This window comes from Convolutriloba macropyga, chromosome 9 (genome assembly GCF_964194025.1).
Source record: "Convolutriloba macropyga chromosome 9, txConMacr16.3, whole genome shotgun sequence".
Taxonomy (NCBI): domain Eukaryota; kingdom Metazoa; phylum Xenacoelomorpha; order Acoela; family Convolutidae; genus Convolutriloba; species Convolutriloba macropyga.
Genome location: NC_134476.1, coordinates 34317742 through 34340661, shown reverse-complemented (window position 1 = coordinate 34340661; position 22920 = coordinate 34317742). Strand labels below are relative to the sequence as shown.

At 37.3% G+C, this 22920-nt stretch overlaps 2 protein-coding genes and 24 non-coding genes across 26 annotated transcripts in view; 2 read left to right on the top strand and 24 right to left on the bottom strand.

Moving 5' to 3' along the window:
* Positions 1-22920, top strand: part of LOC142346191 (uncharacterized) — a 332292-nt gene that overhangs the window by 80959 nt on the left and 228413 nt on the right. The window lies entirely within an intron of this gene.
* Positions 1-22920, top strand: part of LOC142345352 (ribosome assembly protein METTL17, mitochondrial-like) — a 225150-nt gene that overhangs the window by 68486 nt on the left and 133744 nt on the right. The window lies entirely within an intron of this gene.
* On the bottom strand, positions 558-629 carry Trnad-guc (transfer RNA aspartic acid (anticodon GUC)). The gene has a single exon. It is a non-coding gene; the product is annotated as a tRNA-Asp (tRNA).
* Trnad-guc (transfer RNA aspartic acid (anticodon GUC)) lies at positions 1303-1374 on the bottom strand. Its single transcript has one exon. It is a non-coding gene; the product is annotated as a tRNA-Asp (tRNA).
* Trnad-guc (transfer RNA aspartic acid (anticodon GUC)) lies at positions 1674-1745 on the bottom strand. The gene has a single exon. It is a non-coding gene; the product is annotated as a tRNA-Asp (tRNA).
* On the bottom strand, positions 2419-2490 carry Trnad-guc (transfer RNA aspartic acid (anticodon GUC)). The gene has a single exon. It is a non-coding gene; the product is annotated as a tRNA-Asp (tRNA).
* Positions 2790-2861, bottom strand: Trnad-guc (transfer RNA aspartic acid (anticodon GUC)). The gene has a single exon. It is a non-coding gene; the product is annotated as a tRNA-Asp (tRNA).
* Trnad-guc (transfer RNA aspartic acid (anticodon GUC)) lies at positions 3533-3604 on the bottom strand. Its single transcript has one exon. It is a non-coding gene; the product is annotated as a tRNA-Asp (tRNA).
* Trnad-guc (transfer RNA aspartic acid (anticodon GUC)) lies at positions 4277-4348 on the bottom strand. The gene has a single exon. It is a non-coding gene; the product is annotated as a tRNA-Asp (tRNA).
* On the bottom strand, positions 5021-5092 carry Trnad-guc (transfer RNA aspartic acid (anticodon GUC)). Its single transcript has one exon. It is a non-coding gene; the product is annotated as a tRNA-Asp (tRNA).
* Positions 5764-5835, bottom strand: Trnad-guc (transfer RNA aspartic acid (anticodon GUC)). Its single transcript has one exon. It is a non-coding gene; the product is annotated as a tRNA-Asp (tRNA).
* On the bottom strand, positions 6505-6576 carry Trnad-guc (transfer RNA aspartic acid (anticodon GUC)). Its single transcript has one exon. It is a non-coding gene; the product is annotated as a tRNA-Asp (tRNA).
* Positions 7249-7320, bottom strand: Trnad-guc (transfer RNA aspartic acid (anticodon GUC)). Its single transcript has one exon. It is a non-coding gene; the product is annotated as a tRNA-Asp (tRNA).
* On the bottom strand, positions 7981-8052 carry Trnad-guc (transfer RNA aspartic acid (anticodon GUC)). Its single transcript has one exon. It is a non-coding gene; the product is annotated as a tRNA-Asp (tRNA).
* Trnad-guc (transfer RNA aspartic acid (anticodon GUC)) lies at positions 8729-8802 on the bottom strand. The gene has a single exon. It is a non-coding gene; the product is annotated as a tRNA-Asp (tRNA).
* Positions 10950-11021, bottom strand: Trnad-guc (transfer RNA aspartic acid (anticodon GUC)). The gene has a single exon. It is a non-coding gene; the product is annotated as a tRNA-Asp (tRNA).
* Positions 12442-12513, bottom strand: Trnad-guc (transfer RNA aspartic acid (anticodon GUC)). Its single transcript has one exon. It is a non-coding gene; the product is annotated as a tRNA-Asp (tRNA).
* Trnad-guc (transfer RNA aspartic acid (anticodon GUC)) lies at positions 13195-13266 on the bottom strand. The gene has a single exon. It is a non-coding gene; the product is annotated as a tRNA-Asp (tRNA).
* Positions 13948-14019, bottom strand: Trnad-guc (transfer RNA aspartic acid (anticodon GUC)). The gene has a single exon. It is a non-coding gene; the product is annotated as a tRNA-Asp (tRNA).
* Trnad-guc (transfer RNA aspartic acid (anticodon GUC)) lies at positions 15819-15890 on the bottom strand. Its single transcript has one exon. It is a non-coding gene; the product is annotated as a tRNA-Asp (tRNA).
* Trnad-guc (transfer RNA aspartic acid (anticodon GUC)) lies at positions 17922-17995 on the bottom strand. Its single transcript has one exon. It is a non-coding gene; the product is annotated as a tRNA-Asp (tRNA).
* Trnad-guc (transfer RNA aspartic acid (anticodon GUC)) lies at positions 18297-18368 on the bottom strand. The gene has a single exon. It is a non-coding gene; the product is annotated as a tRNA-Asp (tRNA).
* On the bottom strand, positions 19050-19121 carry Trnad-guc (transfer RNA aspartic acid (anticodon GUC)). Its single transcript has one exon. It is a non-coding gene; the product is annotated as a tRNA-Asp (tRNA).
* Positions 19806-19877, bottom strand: Trnad-guc (transfer RNA aspartic acid (anticodon GUC)). The gene has a single exon. It is a non-coding gene; the product is annotated as a tRNA-Asp (tRNA).
* Trnad-guc (transfer RNA aspartic acid (anticodon GUC)) lies at positions 20548-20619 on the bottom strand. The gene has a single exon. It is a non-coding gene; the product is annotated as a tRNA-Asp (tRNA).
* Trnad-guc (transfer RNA aspartic acid (anticodon GUC)) lies at positions 22390-22461 on the bottom strand. The gene has a single exon. It is a non-coding gene; the product is annotated as a tRNA-Asp (tRNA).

The window sequence follows — 22920 nt, the reverse complement described above, 5'->3', positions numbered from 1 at the left end:
TCGGTTTTATTGCTGCAATTGAGTAATGAGTCGATTAGTGAGCATTTTGCGTCTTCTGTAATAAGGTTTTCAACGTGTTGTTTTTGTTGTTTTTATTTGTCTAACTTGTCCCTTTTTTTGAGCTTAAGATTTTAGTTCTTTGTAAGCGGACCTGATCCGATTTAGCGAAGTTCATCAAAATTTTCTCTCTGTCGGTGTATCAAACCGCGGTCTCCAGAGTGACAGTATGCGATACTCACCACTTTACTACCAGAGATGGTATCTGCAATTTTTATCTCCAAATTGTCTCAAGAAGAATGCTTTTATGTCAATTATTTTCATTTTGATCGCCAAGCGCCGAACCATGTTTTTCCTTCACAGGTATTTGTTTTGAGTTTTGTTGCTGCAATTGAGTAATGAGTCGATTAGTGAGCATTTTGCGTCTCCTTTAATAAGCTTTTCAACGTGGTGTTTTTGTTGTTTTTTAATTTGTCTAGATTGTTCCTGTTTTAGGGCTTAAGATTATAGTTCTTTGTAAGCGAACCAGATCCGATTTAGCAAATTTCATCAAAAAAGTTCTCTCTGTCGGGGAATCGAACCCCAGTCTCCAGAGTGACAGTCTGGGATACTCACCACTATACTAACAGAGATGGTATCTTTAGTTCTTAGCTCCAAAGTGTCTCAAGAAGAATGCTTTTACGGCAAATATTTTCACTTTGTTCGCCAAGAGCCGAATTATGATTTTTCATTACAGATATTTGTTTTCGGTTTTATTGCTGCAATTGAGTAATGAGTCGATTAGTGAGCATTTTGCGTCTTCTGTAATAAGGTTTTCAACGTGTTGTTTTTGTTGTTTTTTATTTGTCTAACTTGTCCCTTTTTTTGAGCTTAAGATTTTAGTTCTTTGTAAGCGGACCTGATCCGATTTAGCGAAGTTCATCAAAATTTTCACTCTGTCGGTGTATCAAACCGCGGTCTCCAGGGTGACAGTCTGCGATGCTCACCACTTTACTACCAGAGATGGTATCTGCAATTTTTATCTCCAAATTGTCTCAAGAAGAATGCTTTTATGGCAATTGTTTTCATTTTGATCGCCAAGCGATGAACCATGCTTTTCCTTTACAGGTATTTGTTTTGAGTTTTGTTGCTGCAATTGAGTAATGAGTCGATAAGTGAGCATTTTGCGTCTCCTTTAATAAGCTTTTCAACGTGGTGTTTTTGTTGTTTTTTATTTTTCTAGATTGTTCCTGTTTTAGGGCTTAAGATTTTAGTTCTTTGTAAGCGAACCAGAGATCCGATTTAGCGAATTTCATCAAAAAAGTACTCTCTGTCGGGGAATCGAACCCCGGTCTCCAGAGTGACAGTCTGGGATACTCACCACTATACTAACAGAGATGGTATCTTCAATTCTTATCTCCAAAGTGTCTCAAGAAGAATGCTTTTACGGCAAATATTTTCACTTTGTTCGCCAAGAGCCGAATTATGATTTTTCATTACAGATATTTGTGTTCGGTTTTATTGCTGCAATTGAGTGATGAGTCGATTAGTGAGCATTTTGCGTCTTCTGTAATAAGGTTTTCAACGTGTTGTTTTTGTTGTTTTTTATTTGTCTAACTTGTCCCTTTTTTGAGCTTAAGATTTTAGTTCTTTGTAAGCGAACCAGATCCGATTTAGCGAATTTCATCAAAAAAGTACTCTCTGTCGGGGAATCGAACCCCAGTCTCCAGAGTGACAGTCTGGGATACTCACCACTATACTAACAGAGATGGTATCTTTAGTTCTTAGCTCCAAAGTGTCTCAAGAAGAATGCTTTTACGGCAAATATTTTCACTTTGTTCGCCAAGAGCCGAATTATGATTTTTCATTACAGATATTTGTTTTCGGTTTTATTGCTGCAATTGAGTAATGAGTCGATTAGTGAGCATTTTGCGTCTTCTGTAATAAGGTTTTCAACGTGTTGTTTTTGTTGTTTTTTATTTGTCTAACTTGTCCCTTTTTTTGAGCTTAAGATTTTAGTTCTTTGTAAGCGGACCTGATCCGATTTAGCGAAGTTCATCAAAATTTTCACTCTGTCGGTGTATCAAACCGCGGTCTCCAGGGTGACAGTCTGCGATGCTCACCACTTTACTACCAGAGATGGTATCTGCAATTTTTATCTCCAAATTGTCTCAAGAAGAATGCTTTTATGGCAATTGTTTTCATTTTGATCGCCAAGCGATGAACCATGCTTTTCCTTTACAGGTATTTGTTTTGAGTTTTGTTGCTGCAATTGAGTAATGAGTCGATAAGTGAGCATTTTGCGTCTCCTTTAATAAGCTTTTCAACGTGGTGTTTTTGTTGTTTTTTATTTTTCTAGATTGTTCCTGTTTTAGGGCTTAAGATTTTAGTTCTTTGTAAGCGAACCAGAGATCCGATTTAGCGAATTTCATCAAAAAAGTACTCTCTGTCGGGGAATCGAACCCCGGTCTCCAGAGTGACAGTCTGGGATACTCACCACTATACTAACAGAGATGGTATCTTCAATTCTTATCTCCAAAGTGTCTCAAGAAGAATGCTTTTACGGCAAATATTTTCACTTTGTTCGCCAAGAGCCGAATTATGATTTTTCATTACAGATATTTGTGTTCGGTTTTATTGCTGCAATTGAGTGATGAGTCGATTAGTGAGCATTTTGCGTCTTCTGTAATAAGGTTTTCAACGTGTTGTTTTTGTTGTTTTTTATTTGTCTAACTTGTCCCTTTTTTGAGCTTAAGATTTTAGTTCTTTGTAAGCGAACCAGATCCGATTTAGCGAATTTCATCAAAAAAGTACTCTCTGTCGGGGAATCGAACCCCAGTCTCCAGAGTGACAGTCTGGGATACTCACCACTATACTAACAGAGATGGTATCTTTAGTTCTTATCTCCAAAGTGTCTCAAGAAGAATGCTTTTACGGCAAATATTTTCACTTTGTTCGCCAAGAGCCGAATTATGATTTTTCATTACAGATATTTGTTTTCGGTTTTATTGCTGCAATTGAGTAATGAGTCGATTAGTGAGCATTTTGCGTCTTCTGTAATAAGGTTTTCAACGTGTTGTTTTTGTTGTTTTTATTTGTCTAACTTGTCCCTTTTTTTGAGCTTAAGATTTTAGTTCTTTGTAAGCGGACCTGATCCGATTTAGCGAAGTTCATCAAAATTTTCTCTCTGTCGGTGTATCAAACCGCGGTCTCCAGAGTGACAGTCTGCGATGCTCACCACTTTACTACCAGAGATGGTATCTGCAATTTTTATCTCCAAATTGTCTCAAGAAGAATGCTTTTATGTCAATTATTTTCATTTTGATCGCCAAGCGCCGAACCATGTTTTTCCTTCACAGGTATTTGTTTTGAGTTTTGTTGCTGCAATTGAGTAATGAGTCGATTAGTGAGCATTTTGCGTCTCCTTTAATAAGCTTTTCAACGTGGTGTTTTTGTTGTTTTTTAATTTGTCTAGATTGTTCCTGTTTTAGGGCTTAAGATTATAGTTCTTTGTAAGCGAACCAGATCCGATTTAGCAAATTTCATCAAAAAAGTTCTCTCTGTCGGGGAATCGAACCCCAGTCTCCAGAGTGACAGTCTGGGATACTCACCACTATACTAACAGAGATGGTATCTTTAGTTCTTAGCTCCAAAGTGTCTCAAGAAGAATGCTTTTACGGCAAATATTTTCACTTTGTTCGCCAAGAGCCGAATTATGATTTTTCATTACAGATATTTGTTTTCGGTTTTATTGCTGCAATTGAGTAATGAGTCGATTAGTGAGCATTTTGCGTCTTCTGTAATAAGGTTTTCAACGTGTTGTTTTTGTTGCTTTTTATTTGTCTAACTTGTCCCTTTTTTTGAGCTTAAGATTTTAGTTCTTTGTAAGCGGACCTGATCCGATTTAGCGAAGTTCATCAAAATTTTCACTCTGTCGGTGTATCAAACCGCGGTCTCCAGGGTGACAGTCTGCGATACTCACCACTTTACTACCAGAGATGGTATCTGCAATTTTTATCTCCAAATTGTCTCAAGAAGAATGGTTTTATGTCAATTATTTTCATTTTGATCGCCAAGCGCCGAACCATGTTTTTCCTTCACAGGTATTTGTTTTGAGTTTTGTTGCTGCAATTGAGTAATGAGTCGATTAGTGAGCATTATGCGTCTCCTTTAATAAGCGTTTCAACGTGGTGTTTTTGTTGTTTTTTAATTTGTCTAGATTGTTCCTGTTTTAGGGCTTAAGATTTCAGTTCTTTGTAAGCGAACCAGATCCGATTTAGCAAATTTCATCAAAAAAAATCTCTCTGTCGGGGGATCGAACCCCAGTCTCCAGAGTGACAGTCTGGTATACTCACCACTATACTAACAGAGATGGTATCTTTAGTTCTTATCTCCAAAGTGTCTCAAGAAGAATGCTTTTACGGCAAATATTTTTACTTTGTTCGCCAAGAGCCGAATTATGATTTTTCATTACAGATATTTGTTTTCGGTTTTATTGCTGCAATTGAGTAATGAGTCGATTAGTGAGCATTTTGCGTCTTCTGTAATAAGGTTTTCAACGTGTTGTTTTTGTTGTTTTTTATTTGTCTAACTTGTCCCTTTTTTTGAGCTTAAGATTTTAGTTCTTTGTAAGCGGACCTGATCCGATTTAGCGAAGTTCATCAAAATTTTCTCTCTGTGGGTGTATCAAACGGCGGTCTCCAGGGTGACAGTCTGCGATACTCACCACTTTACTACCAGAGATGGTATCTGCAATTTTTATCTCCAAATTGTCTCAAGAAGAATGCTTTTATGTCAATTATTTTCATTTTGTTCGCCAAGCGCCGAACCATGTTTTTCCTTCACAGGTATTTGTTTTGAGTTTTGTTGCTGCAATTGAGTAATGAGTCGATTAGTGAGCATTTTGCGTCTCCTTTAATAAGCTTTTCCACGTGGTGTTTTTGTTGTTTTTTAATTTGTCTAGATTGTTCCTGTTTTAGGGCTTAAGATTTTAGTTCTTTGTAAGCGAACCAGATCCGATTTAGCAAATTTCATCAAAAAAGTTCTCTCTGTCGGGGAATCGAACCCCAGTCTCCAGAGTGACAGTCTGGGATACTCACCACTATACTAACAGAGATGGTATCTTTAGTTCTTATCTCCAAAGTGTCTCAAGAAGAATGCTTTTACGGCAAACATTTTCACTTTGTTCGCCAAGAGCCGAATTATGATTTTTCATTACAGATATTTGTTTTCGGTTTTATTGCTGCAATTGAGTAATGAGTCGATTAGTGAGCATTTTGCGTCTTCTGTAATAAGGTTTTCAACGTGTTGTTTTTGTTGTTTTTTATTTGTCTAACTTGTCCCTTTTTTGAGCTTAAGATTTTAGTTCTTTGTAAGCGGACCTGATCCGATTTAGCGAAGTTCATCAAATTTTTCTCTCTGTCGGGGTATCAAACCGCGGTCTCCAGGGTGACAGTCTGCGATACTCACCACTTTACAACCAGAGATGGTATCTGCAATTGTTATCTCCAAATTGTCTCAAGAAGAATGCTTTTATGTCAATTATTTTCATTTTGATCGCCAAGCGCCCAACCATGTTTTTCCTTCACAGGTATTTGTTTTGAGTTTTGTTGCTGCAATTGAGTAATGAGTCGATTAGTGAGCATTTTGCGTCTCCTTTAATAAGCTTTTCAACGTGGTGTTTTTGTTGTTTTTTAATTTGTCTAGATTGTTCCTGTTTTAGGGCTTAAGATTTTAGTTCTTTGTAAGCGAACCAGATCCGATTTAGCAAATTTCATCAAAAAAGTTCTCTCTGTCGGGGAATCGAACCCCGGTCTCCAGAGTGACAGTCTGGGATACTCACCACTATACTAAAAGAGATGGTATCTTTAGTTCTTATCTCCAAAGTGTCTCAAGAAGAATGCTTTTACGGCAAATGTTTTCACTTTGTTCGCCAAGAGCCGAATTATGATTTTTCATTACAAATATTTGTTTTCGGTTTTATTGCTGCAATTGAGTAATGAGTCAATTAGTGAGCATTTTGCGTCTTCTGTAATAAGGTTTTCAACGTGTTGTTTTTGTTGTTTTTTATTTGTCTAACTTGTCCCTTTTTTTGAGCTTAAGATTTTAGTTCTTTGTAAGCGGACCTGATCCGATTTAGCGAAGTTCATCAAAATTTTCTGTGTCGGGGTATCAAACCGCGGTCTCCAGAGTGACAGTCTGCGATACTCACCACTTTACAACCAGAGATGGTATCTGCAATTTTTATCTCCAAATTGTCTCAAGAAGAATGCTTTTATGGCAATTATTTTCATTTTGATCGCCAAGCGATGAACCATGTTTGTCCTTTACAGGTATTTGTTTTGAGTTTTGTTGCTGCAATTGAGTAATGAGTCGATTAGTGAGCATTTTGCGTCTCCTTTAATAAGCTTTTCAACGTGGTGTTTTTGTTGTTTTTTATTTTTCTAGATTGTTCCTGTTTTAGGGCTTAAGATTTTAGTTCTTTGTAAGCGAACCAGATCCGATTTAGCGAATTTCATCAAAAAAGTTCTCTCTGTCGGGGAATCGAACCCCGGTCTCCAGAGTGACAGTCTGGGATACTCACCACTATACTAAAAGAGATGGTATCTGTAGTTCTTATCTCCAAAGTGTCTCAAGAAGAATGCTTTTACGGCAAATATTTTCACTTTGTTCGCCAAGAGCCGAATTTTTATTTTTCATTGCAGATATTTGTTTTCGGTTTTATTGCTGCAATTGAGTAATGAGTCGATTAGTGAGCATTTTGCGTCTTCTGTAATAAGCTTTTCAACGTGTTGTTTTTGTTGTTTTTTATTTTTCTAACTTGTCCCTTTTTTTGAGCTTAAGATTTTAGTTCTTTGTAAGCGGACCTGATCCGATTTAGCGAAATTCATCAAAATTTTCTCTCTGTCGGGGTATCAAACCGCGGTCTCCAGGGTGACAGTCTGCGATACTCACCACTTTACAACCAGAGATGGTATCTGCAATTGTTATCTCCGAATTGTCTCAAGAAGAATGCTTTTATGTCAATTATTTTCATTTTGATCGCCAAGCGCCCAACCATGTTTTTCCTTCACAGGTATTTGTTTTGAGTTTTGTTGCTGCAATTGAGTAATGAGTCGATTAGTGAGCATTTTGCGTCTCCTTTAATAAGCTTTTCAACGTGGTGTTTTTGTTGTTTTTTAATTTGTCTAGATTGTTCCTGTTTTAGGGCTTAAGATTTTAGTTCTTTGTAAGCGAACCAGATCCGATTTAGCGAATTTCATCAAAAAAGTTCTCTCTGTCGGGGAATCGAACCCCGGTCTCCAGAGTGACAGTCTGGGATACTCACCACTATACTAAAAGAGATGGTATCTTTAGTTCTTATCTCCAAAGTGTCTCAAGAAGAATGCTTTTACGGCAAATATTTTCACTCTGTTCGCCAAGAGCCGAATTATGATTTTTCATTACAGATATTTGTTTTCGGTTTTATTGCTGCAATTGAGTAATGAGTCAATTAGTGAGCATTTTGCGTGTTCTGTAATAAGGTTTTCAACGTGTTGTTTTTTATTTGTCTAACTTGTCCCTTTTTTGAGCTTAAGATTTTAGTTCTTTGTAAGCGGACCTGATCCGATTTAGCGAAGTTCATCAAAATTTTCTGTGTCGGGGTATCAAACCGCGGTCTCCGGGGTGACAGTCTGCGATACTCACCACTTTACAACCAGAGATGGTATCTGCAATTTTTATCTCCAATTTGTCTCAAGAAGAATGCTTTTATGGCAATTATTTTCATTTTGATCGCCAAGCGATGAACCATGTTTTTCCTTTACAGGTATTTGTTTTGAGTTTTTTTTCTGCAATTGAGTAATGAGTCGATCAGTGAGCATTTTGCGTCTCCTTTAATAAGCTTTTCAACGTGGTGTTTTTGCTGTTTTTTAATTTGTCTAGATTGTTCCTGTTTTAGGGCTTAAGATTTTAGTTCTTTGTAAGCGAACCAGATCCGATTTAGCGAATTTCATCAAAAAAGTCCTCTCTGTCGGGGAATCGAACCCCGGTCTCCAGAGTGACAGTCTGGGATACTCACCACTATACTAACAGAGATGGTATCTTTAGTTCTTATCTCCAAAGTGTCTCAAGCAGAATGCTTTTACGGCAAATATTTTCACTTTGTTCGCCAAGAGCCGAATTATGATTTTTCATTACAGATATTTGTTTTCGGTTTTATTGCTGCAATTGAGTAATGAGTCGATTAGTGAGCATTTTGCGTCTTCTGTAATAAGGTCTTCAACGTGTTGTTTTCGTTGTTTTTTTTTGTTTGTCTAAATTGTCCTTTTTTGAGCTTAAGATTTTAGTTCTTTTAGTTCTTTGTAAGTGGACCTGATCCGATTTAGCGAAGTTCATCAAAAATTTTCTCTCTGTCGGGGTATCAAACCGCGGTCTCCAGGGTGACAGTCTGCGATACTCACCACTTTACTACCAGAGATGGTATCTGCAATTTTTATCTCCCCATTGTCTCAAGAATGCTTTTATGGCAATTAGTTTCATTTTGATCGCCAAGCGATGAACCATGTTTTTCCTTTACAGGTATTTGTTTTGAGTTTTGTTGCTGCAATTGAGTAATGAGTCGAATAGTTAGCATTTTGCGTCTCTTTAATAAGCTTTTCAACGTGGTGTTTTTGTTGTTTTTTATTTGTCTAGATTCTTCCTGTTTTAGGGCTTAAGATTTTAGTTCTTTGTAAGCGAACCAGATCCGATTTAGCGAATTTCATCAAAAAAGTTCATTCTGTCGGGGAATCGAACCCCGGTCTCCAGAGTGACAGTCTGGGATACTCACCACTATACTAACAGAGATGGTATCTTCAATTCTTATCTCCAAAGTGTCTCAAGAAGAATGCTTTTACGGCAAATATTTTCACTTTGTTCGCCAAGAGCCGAATTATGATTTTTCATTACAGATATTTGTTTTCGGTTTTATTGCTGCAATTGAGTAATGAGTCGATTAGTGAGCATTTTGCGTCTTCTGTAACAAGGTTTTCAACGTGTTGTTTTCGTTGTTTTTTATTTGTCTAAATTGTCCCTTTTTTGAGCTGAAGATTTTAGTTCTTTGTAAGCGGACTTGATCCGATTTAGCGAAGTTCATCAAAATTTTCTCTCTGTCGGGGTTTCAAACCGCGGTCTCCAGAGTGCCAGTCTGCGAAACTCTCCACTATGCTAACAGAGATGGTAGCTGCTTTTTTTATCTCCAAAGTGACTCCAGAAGAATGATTTTGTAGCAAATTTTTTCACTTTGTTCGCCAATCGCCGAACCATGTTTTTCCTTCACAGGTATTTGTTTTGAGTTTTGTTGCTGCTGCAATTGAATAATGAGTCGATTAGTGAGCATTTTGCGTCTCCTTTAATAAGCTTTTCAACGTGGTGTTTTTGTTGTTTTTTTATTTGTCTAGGTTGTTCCTGTTTGAGGGCTTAAGATTTTAGTTCTTTGTAAGCGAACCAGATCCGATTTAGCGAATTTCATCAAAAAAGTTCTCTGTGTCGGGGAATCGAACCCCGGTTTCCAGAGTGACAGTCTGGGATTCTCACCACTATACTAACAGAGATGGTATCTTCAGTTCTTATCTCCAAAGTGTCTCAAGCAGAATGCTTTTACGGCAAATATTTTCACTTTGTTCGCCAAGAGCCGAATTATGATTTTTCTTTACAGATAATTGTTTTCGGTTTTATTGCTGCAATTGAGTAATGAGTAGATTATTGAGCATTTTGCCTCTTCTGTAATAAGGTTTTCAACGTGTTGTTTTCGTTGTTTTTTTATTTGTCTAAATTGTCCTTTTTTTGAGCATAAGATTTTAGTTCTTTGTAAGTGGACCTGATCCGATTTAGCGAAGTTCATCAAAAATTTTCTCTCTGTCGGGGTATCAAACCGCGGTCTCCAGGGTGACAGTCTGCGATACTCACCACTTTACTACCAGAGATGGTATCTGCAATTTTTATCTCCCCATTGTCTCAAGAATGCTTTTATGGCAATTAGTTTCATTTTGATCGCCAAGCGCCGAACCATGTTTTTCCTTCACAGGTATTTGTTTTGAGTTTTGTTGCTGCAATTGAGTAATGAGTCGATTAGTGAACATTTTGCGTCTCCTTTAATAAGCTTTTCAACGTGGTGTTTTTGTTGTTTTTTTGTCTAAATTGTCCCTTTTTTCGAGCTTAGATTTTAGTTCTTTGTAAGCGGACCTGATCCGATTTAGGGAAGTTCATCAGAATTTTCTCTCTGTCGGGGTATCAAACCGCGGTCTCCAGGGTGACAGTCTGCGATACTCACCACTTTACTACCAGAGATGGTATCTGCAATTTTTATCTCCCCATTGTCTCAAGAATGCTTTTATGGCAATTAGTTTCATTTTGATCGCCAAGCGCCGAACCATGTTTTTCCTTCACAGGTATTTGTTTTGAGTTTTGTTGCTGCAATTGAGTAATGAGTCGATTAGTGAACATTTTGCGTCTCCTTTAATAAGCTTTTCAACGTGGTGTTTTTGTTGTTTTTTTGTCTAAATTGTCCCTTTTTTCGAGCTTAGATTTTAGTTCTTTGTAAGCGGACCAAATCCGATTTAGCGACGTTCATCAAATTTTTCTCTCTGTCGGGGTATCAGACCGCGGTCTCCAGATTGACAGTCTGCGATACTCACCACTTTACAACCAGAGATGGTATCTGCAATTTTTATCTCCCAATTGTCTCAAGAAGAATGCTTTTATGTCAATTATTTTCATTTTGATCGCCAAGCGCCGAACCATGTTTTTCCTTCACAGGTATTTGTTTTGAGTTTTGTTGCTGCAATTGAGTAATGAGTCGATTAGTGAACATTTTGCGTCTCCTTTAATAAGCTTTTCAACGTGGTGTTTTTGTTGTTTTTTAATTTGTCTAGATTGTTCCTGTTTTAGGGCTTAAGATTTTAGTTCTTTGTAAGCGAACCAGATCCGATTTAGCGAATTTCATCAAAAAAGTTCTCTCTGTCGGGGAATCGAACCCCGGTCTCCAGAGTGACAGTCTGGGAAACTCACCACTATACTAACAGAGATGGTATCTTCAGTTCTTATCTCCAAAGTGTCTCAAGAAGAATCCTTTTACGGCAAATATTTTCACTTTGTTCGCCAAGAGCGGAATTATGATTTTTCATTACAGACAATTGTTTTCGGTTTTATTGCTGCAATTGAGTAATGAGTCGATTAGTGGGCATTTTGCGTCTTCTGTAATAAGGTTTTCAACGTGTTGTTTTCGTTGTTTTTTTGTTTGTCTAAATTGTCCCTTTTTTTGAGCTTAAGATTTTAGTTCTTTTAGTTCTTTGTAAGTGGACCTGATCCGATTTAGCAAATTTCATCAAAAATTTTCTCTCTGTCGGGGTATCAAACCGCGGTCTCCAGGGTGACAGTCTGGGATTCTCACCACTATACTAACAGAGATGGTATCTTCAGTTCTTATCTCCAAAGTGTCTCAAGCAGAATGCTTTTACGGCAAATATTTTCACTTTGTTCGCCAAGAACCGAATTATGATTTTTCTTTACAGATAATTGTTTTCGGTTTTATTGCTGCAATTGAGTAATGAGTGGATTATTGAGCATTTTGCCTCTTCTGTAATAAGGTTTTCAACGTGTTGTTTTCGTTGTTTTTTCATTTGTCTAAATTGTCCTTTTTTTGAGCATAAGATTTTAGTTCTTTGTAAGTGGACCTGATCCGATTTAGCGAAGTTCATCAAAAATTTTCTCTCTGTCGGGGTATCAAACCGCGGTCTCCAGGGTGACAGTCTGCGATACTCACCACTTTACTACCAGAGATGGTATCTGCAATTTTTATCTCCCCATTGTCTCAAGAATGCTTTTATGGCAATTAGTTTCATTTTGATCGCCAAGCGCCGAACCGTGTTTTTCGTTCACAGGTATTTGTTTTGAGTTTTGTTGCTGCAATTGAGTTATGAGTCGATTAGTGAACATTTTGCGTCTCCTTTAATAAGCTTTTCAACGTGGTGTTTTTGTTGTTTTTTTTGTCTAAATTGTCCCTTTTTTCGAGCTTAGATTTTAGTTCTTGTTAAGCGGACCTGATCCGATTTAGCGACGTTCATCAAAATTTTCTCTCTGTCGGGGTATCAGACCGCGGTCTCCAGATTGACAGTCTGCGATACTCACCACTTTACAACCAGAGATGGTATCTGCAATTTTTATCTCCCAATTGTCTCAAGAAGAATGCTTTTATGTCAATTATTTTCATTTTGATCGCCAAGCGCCGAACCATGTTTTTCCTTCACTGGTATTTGTTTTGAGTTTTGTTGCTGCAATTGAGTAATGAGTCGATTAGTGAACATTTTGCGTCTCCTTTAATAAGCTTTTCAACGTGGTGTTTTTGTTGTTTTTTAATTTGTCTAGATTGTTCCTGTTTTAGGGCTTAAGATTTTAGTTCTTTGTAAGCGAACCAGATCCGATTTAGCGAATTTCATCAAAAAAGTTCTCTCTGTCGGGGAATCGAACCCCGGTCTCCAGAGTGACAGTCTGGGAAACTCACCACTATACTAACAGAGATGGTATCTTCAGTTCTTATCTCCAAAGTGTCTCAAGAAGAATGCTTTTACGGCAAATATTTTCACTTTGTTCGCCAAGAGCGGAATTATGATTTTTCATTACAGACAATTGTTTTCGGTTTTATTGCTGCAATTGAGTAATGAGTCGATTAGTGGGCATTTTGCGTCTTCTGTAATAAGGTTTTCAACGTGCTGTTTTCGTTGTTTTTTTGTTTGTCTAAATTGTCCCTTTTTTTGAGCTTAAGATTTTAGTTCTTTTAGTTCTTTGTAAGTGGACCTGATCCGATTTAGCGAATTTCATCAAAAATTTTCTCTCTGTCGGGGTATGAAACCGCGGTCTCCAGGGTGACAGTCTGCGATACTCACCACTTTACTACCAGAGATGGTATCTGCAATTTTTATCTCCAAATTGTCTCAAGAAGAATGCTTTTATGGCAATTATTTTCATTTTGATCGCCAAGCGATGAACCATGTTTTTCCTTTACAGGTATTTGTTTTGAGTTTTGTTGCTGAAATTGAGTAATGAGTCGATTAGTGAGCATTTTGCGTCTCTTTAATAAGCTTTTCAACGTGGTGTTTTGGTTGTTTTTTATTTGTCTAGATTGTTCCTGTTTTAGGGCTTAATATTTTAGTTCTTTGTAAGCGAACCGGATCCGATTTAGCGAATTTCATCAAAAAAGTTCTCTCTGTCGGGGAATCGAACCCCGGTCTTCAGAGTGACAGTCTGGGATACTCACCACTATACTAACAGAGATGGTATCTTCAGTTCTTATCTCCAAAGTGTCTCAAGAAGAATGCTTTTACGGCAAATATTTTCCTTTTGTTCGCCAAGAGCCGAATTATGATTTTTCATTACAGATAATTGTTTTCGGTTTTATTGCTGCAATTGAGTAATGAGTCGATTAGTGAGCATTTTGCGTCTTCTGTAATAAGGTTTTCAACGTGTTGTTTTCGTTGTTTTTTTGTTTGTCTAAATTGTCCCTTTTTTGAGCATAAGATTTTAGTTCTTTTAGTTCTTTGTAAGTGGACCTGATCCGATTTAGCGAAGTTCATCGAAAATTTTCTCTCTGTCGGGGTATCAAACCGCGGTCTCCAGGGTGACAGTCTTCGATACTCACTACTTTACTACCAGAGATGGTATCTGCAATTTTTATCTCCAAATTGTCTCAAGAAGAATGCTTTTATGGCAATTATTTTCATTTTGATCGCCAAGCGATGAACCATGTTTTTCCTTTACAGGTATTTGTTTTGAGTTTTGTTGCTGAAATTGAGTAAAGAGTCGATTAGTGAGCATTTTGCGTCTCTTTGATAAGCTTTTCAACGTGGTGTTTTTGTTGTTTGTTATTTGTCTAGATTGTTCCTGTTTTAGGGCTTAATATTTTAGTTCTTTGTAAGCGAACCAGATCCGATTTAGCGAATTTCATCATAAAAATTTCTCTCTGTCGGGGAATCGAACCCCGGTCTCCAGAGTGACAGTCTGGGATACTCACCACTATACTAACAGAGATGATATCTTCAATTCTTATCTCCAAAGTGTCTCAAGCAGAATGCTTTTACTGCAAATATTTTCACTTTGTTCGCCAAGAGCCGAATTATTATTTTTCATTACAGATATTTGTTTTCGGTTTTATTGCTGCAATTGAGTAATGAGTCGATTAGTCAGCATTTTGCGTCTTCTTTAATAAGGTTTTCAACGTATTGTTTTCGGTGTTTTTTATTTGCCTAAATTGTCCCTTTTTTGAGCTTAAGATTTTAGTTCTTTGTAAGCGGACCTGATCCGATTTAGCGAAGTTCATCAAAATTTTCTCTCTGTCGGGGTATCAAACCGCGGTCTCCAGGGTGACAGTCTGCGATACTCACCACTTTACTACCAGAGATGGTATCTGCAATTTTTATCTCCAAATTGTCTCAAGAAGAATGCTTTTATGTCAATTATTTTCATTTTGATTGCCAATCGCTGAACCATGTTTTTCTTTCACAGGTATTTGTTTTGAGTTTTGTTGCTGCAATTGAATAATGAGTCGATTAGTGAGCATTTTTCGTCTCCTTTAATAAGCTTTTCAACGTGGTGTTTTTGTTGTTTTTTATTTGTCTAGATTGTTCCTGTTTTAGGGCTTAAGATTTTAGTTCTTCGTAAGCGAACCAGATCCGATTTAGCGAATTTCATCAAAAAAATTCTCTCTGTCGGGGAATCGAACCGCGGTCTCCAGAGTGACAGTCTGGGATACTCACAACTATACTAACAGAGATGGTATCTTCAGTTCTTATCTCCAAAGTGTCTCAAGCAGAATGCTTTTACGGCAAATATTTTCACTTTGTTCGCCAAGAGCCGAATTATGATTTTTCATTACAGATCATTGTTTTCGGTTTTATTGCTGCAATTGAGTAATGAGTCGATTAGTGAGCATTTTGCGTCTTCTGTAATAAGGTTTTCAACGTGTTGTTTTCGTTGTTTTTTTATTTGTCTAAATTGTCCTTTTTTTGAGCTTAAGATTTTAGTTCTTTGTAAGTGGACCTGATCCGATTTAGCGAAGTTCATCAAAAATTTTCTCTCTGTCGGGGTATCAAACCGCGGTCTCCAGGGTGACAGTCTGCGATACTCACCACATTACTAGCAGAGATCGTATCTGCAATTTTATCGCCAAATTGTCTCAAGAAGAAGAATGCTTTATGGCAGTTTTTTTTTTCATTTTGTTCGCCATGCGACGAACCATGTTTTTCCTTTACAGGTATTTGTTGTGACTTTTGTTGCTGCAAATGAGTAATGAGTCGATTAGTGAGCATTTTGCGTCTTCTGTAATAAGGTTTTCAACGTGTTGTTTTCGTTGTTTTTTTGTTTGTCTAAATTGTCCTTTTTTTGAGCTTAAGATTTTAGTTCTTTTAGTTCTTTGTAAGTGGACCTGATCCGATTTAGCGAAGTTCATCAAAAATTTCCTCTCTGTCGGGGTATCAAACCGCGGTCTCCAGGGTGACAGTCTGCGATACTCACCACTTTACTACCAGAGATGGTATCTGCAATTTTTATCTCCAAATTGTCTCAAGAAGAATGCTTTTATGGCAATTATTTTTATTTTGATCGCCAAGCGATGAACCATGTTTTTCCTTTACAGGTGTTTGTTTTGAGTTTTGTTGCTGCAATTGAGTAATGAGTCGATTAGTGAGCATTTTGCGTCTCCTTTAATAAGCTTTTCAACGTGGTGTTTTTATTGTTTTTTATTTGTCTAGATTGTTCCTGTTTTAGGGCTTAAGATTTTAGTTCTTTATAAGCGAACCAGATCTGATTTAGCGAATTTCATCAAAAAAGTTCTCTCTGTCGGGGAATCGAACCCCGGTCTCCAGAGTGACAGTCTGGGATACTCACCACTATACTAACAGAGATGCTATCTTCAATTCTTATCTCCAAAGTGTCTCAAGAAGAATGCTTTTACGGCAAATATTTTCACTTTGTTCGCCAAGTGCTGAATTATGATTTTTCATTACAGATATTTGTTTTCGGTTTTATTGCTGCAATTGAGTAATGAGTCGATTAGTGAGCATTTTGCGTCTTCTGTAATAAGGTTTTCAACGTGTTTTTTCGTTATTCAGTCTGCGATACTCACCATTTTACTACCAGAGATCGTCTCTGCAATTTTTATCGCCAAATTGTCTCAAGAAGAAGAATGCTTTTATGGCAATTATTTTCATTTTGATCGCCAAGCGCCGAACCATGTTTTTCCTTTACAGGTATTTGTTTTGAGTTTTGTTGCTGGAAATGAGTAATGAGTCGATTAGTGAGCATTTTGCGTCTCCTCTAATAAGGTTTTCAACGTGTTGTTTTCGTTGTTTTTTATTTGTCTAAATTGTCCTTTTTTTGAGCTTAAGATTTTAGTTCTTTGTAAGTGGACCTGATCCGATTTAGCGAAGTTCATCAAAAATTTTCTCTCTGTCGGGGTGTCAAACCGCGGTCTCCAGGGTGACAGTCTGCGATACTCACCACTTTACTACCAGAGATCGTATCTGCAATTTTTATCGCCAAATTGTCTCAAGAAGAAGAATGCTTTTATGGCAATTATTTTCATTTTGATCGCCAAGCGCCGAACCATGTTTTTCCTTTACAGGTATTTGTTTTGAGTTTTGTTGCTGGAAATGAGTAATGAGTCGATTAGTGAGCATTTTGCGTCTCCTCTAATGAGGTTTTCAACGTGTTGTTTTCGTTGTTTTTTATTTGTCTAAATTGTCCTTTTTTGAGCTTAAGATTTTAGTTCTTTGTAAGTGGACCTGATCCGATTTAGCGAAGTTCATCAAAAATTTTCTCTCTGTCGGGGTGTCAAACCGCGGTCTCCAGCGTGACAGTCTGCGATACTCACCACTTTACTACCAGAGATCGTATCTGCAATTTTTATCGCCAAATTGTCTCAAGAAGAAGAATGCTTTTATGGCAATTATTTTCATTTTGATCGCCAAGCGCCGAACCATGTTTTTCCTTTACAGGTATTTGTTTTGAGTTTTGTTGCTGCAATTGAGTAATGAGTCGATTAGTGAGCATTTTGCGTCTCCTTTAATAAGCTTCTCAACGTGGTGTTTTTGTTGTTTTTTATTTGTCTAGATTGTTCCTGTTTTAGGGCTTAAGATTTTAGTTCTTTGTAAGCGAACCAGATCCGATTTAGCGAATTTCATCAAAAAAGTTCTCTCTGTCGGGTAATGGAACCCCGGTCTCCAGAGTGACAGTCTGGGATACTCACCACTATACTACTTAGATGGTATCTGCTATTCTTATCTCTAAAGTGACATCAGAAGTATGGATTTATAGCAAATTTTTTCACTTCGTTCGCCAACAGCCGAAGTATGTTTTTCCATCACAGATTTTGGTTTTGAGTTTTTTTGCTTCAATTGAGTAATGAGTCGATTAGTGACCATTTTGCGTCTTCTGTAAAAGGGTTTTCAACGTGTTGTTTTCGTTGTTTTTTATTTGTCTCGATTGCCCCTTTTTAGAGCTTAAGATTTTAGTTCTTTGCAAGTGAACCAGATCCGATTTAGCGAATTTCATCAAAAATTTTCTCTCTGTCGGGGTATCAAACCGCGGTCTCCAGGGTAACAGTCTGCGATACTCACCACTTTACTACCAGAGATCGTATCTGCAATTTTTATCGCCAAATTGTCACAAGAAGAAGAATGCTTTTTTGGCAATTATTTTCATTTTGATCGCCAAGCGCCGAACCATGTTTTTCCTTTACAGGTATTTGTTTTGAGTTTTGTTGCTGCAATTGAGTAATGAGTCGATTAGTGAATATTTTGCGTCTCCTTTAATAAGCTTTTCAACGTGGTGTGTTTGTTGTTTTTTATTTGTCTAGATTGCCCCTGTTTTAGGGCTTAAGATTTTAGTTCTTTGTAAGCGAACCAGATCCGATTTAGCGAATTTCATCAAAAAAGTTCTCTCAGTCGGGGAATCGAACCCCGGTCTCCAGAGTGACAGTCTGGGATACTCACCACTATACTAACCTAGATGGTATCTGCTATTCTTATCTCCAAAGTGACTCCAGAAGAATGATTTTATGGCAAATATTTTCACTTTGTTCGCCAAGAGCCGAATTATGATTTTTCATTACAGATATTTGTTTTCGGTTTTATTGCTGGAATTGAGTAATGAGTCGATTAGTGAGCGTTTTGCGTCTCCTTTAATAAGCTTTTCAACATGGTGTGTTTGTTGTTTTTTTATTTGTCTAGATTGCCCCTGTTTTAGGGCTTAAGATTTTAGTTCTTTGTAAGCGAACCAGATCCGATTTAGCGAATTTCATCAAAAAAGTTCTCTCTGTCGGGGAATCGAACCCCGGTCTCCAGAGTGACAGTCTGGGAAACTCACCACTATACTAACAGAGATGGTATCTTCAGTTCTTATCTCCAAAATGTCTCAAGGAGAATGCTTTTACGGCAAATATTTTCACTTTGTTCGCCAAGAGCGGAATTATGATTTTTCATTACAGATAATTGTTTTCGGTTTTATTGCTGCAATTGAGTATTGAGTCGATTAGTGAGCATTTTGCGTCTTCTGTAATAAGGTTTTCAACGTGTTGGTTTCGTTGTTTTTTTGTTTGTCTAAATTGTCCCTTTTTTTGAGCTTAAGATTTTAGTTCTTTTAGTTCTTTGTAAGTGGACCTGATCCGATTTAGCGAATTTCATCAAAAATTTTCTCTCTGTCGGGGTATCAAACCGCGGTCTCCAGGGTGAATGTCTGCGATACTCACCACTTTACTACCAGAGATGGTATCTGCAATTTTTATCTCCAAATTGTCTCAAGAAGAATGCTTTTATGGCAATTATTTTCATTTTGATCGCCAAGCGATGAACCATGTTTTTCCTTTACAGGTATTTGTTTTGAGTTTTGTTGCTGCAATTGAGTAATGAGTCGATTAGTGAGCATTTTGCGTCTCTTTAATAAGCTTTTCAACGTGGTGTTTTGGTTGTTTTTTATTTGTCTAGATTGTTCCTGTTTTAGGGCTTAATATTTTAGTTCTTTGTAAGCGAACCAGATCCGATTTAGCGAATTTCATCAAAAAAGTTCTCTCTGTCGGGGAATCGAACCCCGGTCTTCAGAGTGACAGTCTGGGATACTCACCACTATACTAACAGAGATGGTATCTTCAGTTCTTATCTCCAAATTGTCTCAAGAAGAATGCTTTTACGGCAAATATTTTCCTTTTGTTCGCCAAGAGCCGAATTATGATTTTTCATTACAGATAATTGTTTTCGGTTTTATTGCTGCAATTGAGTAATGAGTCGATTAGTGAGCATTTTGCGTCTTCTGTAATAAGGTTTTCAACGTGTTGTTTTTTGGTTGTTTTTTTGTTTGTCTAAATTGTCCCTTTTTTTGAGCATAAGATTTTAGTTCTTTTAGTTCTTTGTAAGTGGACCTGATCCGATTTAGCGAAGTTCATCGAAAATTTTCTCTCTGTCGGGGTATCAAACCGCGGTCTCCAGGGTGACAGTCTTCGATACTCACTACTTTACTACCAGAGATGGTATCTGCAATTTTTATCTCCAAATTGTCTCAAGAAGAATGCTTTTATGGCATTTATTTTCATTTTGATCGCCAAGCGATGAACCATGTTTTTCCTTTACAGGTATTTGTTTTGAGTTTTGTTGCTGCAATTGAGTAATGAGTCGATTAGTGAGCATTTTGCGTCTCCTTTAATAAGCTCTTCAACGTGGTGTTTTTGTTGTTTTTTATTTGTCTAGATTTTTCCTGTTTTAGGGCTTAATATTTTAGTTCTTTGTAAGCGAACCAGATCCGATTTAGCGAATTTCATCAAAAAAGTTCTCTCTGTCGGGGAATCGAACCGCGGTCTCCAGAGTGACAGTCTGGGATACTCACCACTATACTAACAGAGATGGTATCTTCAATTCTTATCTCCAAAGTGTCTCAAGAAGAATGCTTTTATGGCAATTATTTTCATTTTGATCGCCAAGCGATGAACCATGTTTTTCCTTTACAGGTGTTTGTTTTGAGTTTTGTTGCTGCAATTGAGTAATGAGTCGATTAGTGAGCATTTTGCGTCTCCTTTAATAAGCTTTTCAACGTGGTGTTTTTATTGTTTTTTATTTGTCTAAATTGTCCCTTTTTTGAGCTTAAGATTTTAGTTCTTTGTAAGCGGACCTGATCCGATTTAGCGAAGTTCATCAAAATTTTCTCTCTGTCGGGTTATCAAACCGCGGTCTCCAGGGTGACAGTCTGCGATACTCACCACTTTACTACCAGAGATGGTATCTGCAATTTTTATCTCCAAATTGTCTCAAGAAGAATGCTTTTATGTCAATTATTTGCATTTTGATTGCCAATCGCCGAACCATGTTTTTCTTTCACAGGTATTTGTTTTGAGTTTTGTTGCTGCAATTGAGTAATGAGTCGATTAGTGAGCATTTTTCGTCTCCTTTAATAAGCTTTTCAACGTGGTGTTTTTGTTGTTTTTTATTTGTCTAGATTGTTCCTGTTTTAGGGCTTAAGATTTTAGTTCTTTGTAAGCGAACCAGATCCGATTTAGCGAATTTCATCAAAAAAATTCTCTCTGTCGGGGAATCGAACCGCGGTCTCCAGAGTGACAGTCTGGGATACTCACCACTATACTAACAGAGATGGCATCTTCAGTTCTTATCTCCAAAGTGTCTCAAGCAGAATGCTTTTACGGCAAATATTTTCACTTTGTTCGCCAAGAGCCGAATTACGATTTTTCATTACACATAATTGTTTTCGGTTTTATTGCTTCAATTGAGTAATGAGTCGATTAGTGACCATTTTGCGTCTTCTGTAAAAAGGTTTTCAGCGTGTTGTTTTCGTTTTTTTTATTTGTCTCGATTGCCCCTTTTTAGAGCTTAAGATTTTAGTTCTTTGTAAGCGAACCAGATCCGATGTAGCGAATTTCATCAAAACAGTTCTCTCTGTCGGGGAATCAAACCGCGGTCTCCAGAGTGACAGTCTGGGATACTCACCACTATACTAACAGAGATGGTATCTCCAAAGTGTCTCAAGAAGAATGCTTTTACGGCAAATATTTTCACTTTGTTCGCCAAGAGCCGAATTATGATTTTTCGTTACAGATGTTTGTTTTCGGTTTTATTGCTGCAATTGAGTAATGAGTCGATTAGTGAGCATTTTGCGTCGTCGTTATTAAGGTTTTCAACGTATTGTTTTCGTTGTTTTTTATTTGTCTAAATTGTCCCTTTTTTGAGCTTAAGATTTTAGTTCTTTGTAAGCGGACCTGATCCGATTTAGCGAAGTTCATCAAAATTTTCTCTCTGTCGGGGTATCAAACAGCGGTCTCCAGGGTGACAGTCTGCGATACTCACCACTTTACTACCAGAGATGGTATCTGCAATTTTTATCTCCAAATTGTCTCAAGAAGAATGCTTTTATGTCAATAATTTTCATTTTGATTGCCAATCGCCGAACCATGTTTTTCTTTCACAGGTATTTGTTTTGAGTTTTGTTGCTGCGATTCAGCAATGAGTCGATTAGTGAGCATTTTGCGTCTCCTTTAATAAGCTTTTCAACGTGGTGTTTTTGTTGTTTTTTATTTGTCTAGGTTGTTCTTGTTTTAGGGCTTAAGATTTTAGTTCTTTGTAAGCGAACCAGATCCGATTTAGCGAATTTCATCAAAAAAGTTCTCTCTGTCGGGGAATCGAACCCCGGTCTCCAGAGTGACAGTCTGGGATACTCACCACTTTACTACCAGAGATGGTATCTGCAATTTTTATCTCCAAATTGTCTCAAGAAGAAGGCTTTTATGGCAATTATTTTCATTTTGATCGCCAAGCGATGAACCATGTGTTTCCTTTACAGGTATTTGTTTTGAGTTTTGTTGCTGCGATTCAGCAATGAGTCGATTAGTGAGCATTTTGCGTCTCCTTTAATAAGCTTTTCAACGTGGTGTTTTTGTTGTTTTTTATTTGTCTAGGTTGTTCTTGTTTTAGGGCTTAAGATTTTAGTTCTTTGTAAGCGGACCTGATCCGATTTAGCGAAGTTCATCAAAATTTTCTCTCTGTCGGGGTATCAAACAGCGGTCTCCAGGGTGACAGTCTGCGATACTCACCACTTTACTACCAGAGATGGTATCTGCAATTTTTATCTCCAAATTGTCTCAAGAAGAATGCTTTTATGTCAATAATTTTCATTTTGATTGCCAATCGCCGAACCATGTTTTTCTTTCACAGGTATTTGTTTTGAGTTTTGTTGCTGCGATTCAGCAATGAGTCGATTAGTGAGCATTTTGCGTCTCCTTTAATAAGCTTTTCAACGTGGTGTTTTTGTTGTTTTTTATTTGTCTAGGTTGTTCTTGTTTTAGGGCTTAAGATTTTAGTTCTTTGTAAGCGAACCAGATCCGATTTAGCGAATTTCATCAAAAAAGTTCTCTCTGTCGGGGAATCGAACCCCGGTCTCCAGAGTGACAGTCTGGGATACTCACCACTATACTAACAGAGATGGTATCTTCAGTTCTTATCTCCAAAGGGTCTCAAGCAGAATGCTTTTACGGCAAATATTTTCACTTTGTTCGCCAAGACCCGAATTATGATTTTTCATTACAGATAATTGTTTTCGGTTTTATTGCTGCAATTGAGTAATGAGTCGATTAGTGAGCATTTTGCGTCTTCTGTATTAAGGTTTTCAACGTGTTGTTTTCGTTGTTTTTTTATTTGTCTAAATTGTCCTTTTTTTGAGCTTAAGATTTTAGTTCTTTGTAAGTGGACCTGATCCGATTTAGCGAAGCTCATCAAAAATTTTCTCTCTGTCGGGGTATGAAACCGCGGTCTCCAGGGTGACAGTCTGCGATACTCACCACTTTACTACCAGAGATGGTATCTGCAATTTTTATCTCCAAATTGTCTCAAGAAGAATGCTTTTATGGCAATTATTTTCATTTTGATCGCCAAGCGATGAACC